The sequence below is a fragment of the Neomonachus schauinslandi genome, chromosome 1 (genome assembly GCF_002201575.2).
Source record: "Neomonachus schauinslandi chromosome 1, ASM220157v2, whole genome shotgun sequence".
NCBI lineage: Eukaryota > Metazoa > Chordata > Mammalia > Carnivora > Phocidae > Neomonachus > Neomonachus schauinslandi.
In genome coordinates, this window is record NC_058403.1 from 2,074,777 (window position 1) to 2,075,743 (window position 967).

The following is a 967-nucleotide window of genomic DNA, read 5'->3' on the forward strand; positions in this document are numbered from 1 at the left end:
CACACACCTGCTCATACACTGACATCCACCTGCTCACACACCTGCTCATACACTGACATCCACCTGCTCACATTCTTTCACACATCACATCTCACAGCTGCTCATGCTTACACCTACCTGCTCAAGCTCACACACAACTCACAGTCTTTTGCTCACATTTACACACCTGCTCATACATTCCTATTCAGCTCATGTTTGTTCACACCCTCACACCCACCTGCTAACACTCGTTCACACACCTGCTCATGCTCACACACAGGCTCACATCCACACACCTGCTCACATACCCACCTGCTCACACTCATTCACCCACCCACACCTGCTCACACATATTCACATGCCTGCTCACACTCACATCTACCTGCTCACATTCATTCACACATCACACCTGCTCACACACAGCTGCTCATGCTCACAGAACTCAGTCCTCTGCTCCCACTCATTCATACACCTGCTCATATGCTCACACCCACCTGCTCACACTCATTCACACACAGGTTCACACACACTCATGCTAACACAAGCTCACCCACAATGCATTTCTAGGCTGTACTGAACAACAGTCCCTCAAACACACCATGCCTTGGGCCTTCACACGTACCCCTTCTCTGCTGCCTGAACATTCTTGGGACTGTTCTTTCTCATGAACATCCTGTCTGCCTCCCGGCCCCCAGCACACCCCCAGCCCCTGCTCCCCCGGCCCCACTCCTCTGGACAGCTTTCTGCTCCCAGGACACCTGCCCTCACTCTTCTGTCCTTACCTGCACACTGTGCCCAGAGCCCCTGAGGACACAGCCATCTCCCTCCCCCACACCGTGCCATGTGGCACTGCCCTTGTGTTGAGCCAACACTGACAGGATCTAAGCGAAGTCATGTCTTCTCCTCCTGACAGCGAGTTTCTGGAAACTTCTGCCCACCCCCCTCCCAATCCCAGCATGCCCCTAGCCTGTAGTTCTGGAAACTTCTG

The 967-nt window shown here is 53.5% G+C and overlaps 1 protein-coding gene across 1 annotated transcript in view; it reads left to right on the forward strand.

Annotated features, from left to right (window-relative positions):
• DNMT3L (DNA methyltransferase 3 like) overlaps positions 1–967 on the forward strand; it is a 23,990-nt gene that overhangs the window by 21,693 nt on the left and 1,330 nt on the right. The window lies entirely within an intron of this gene.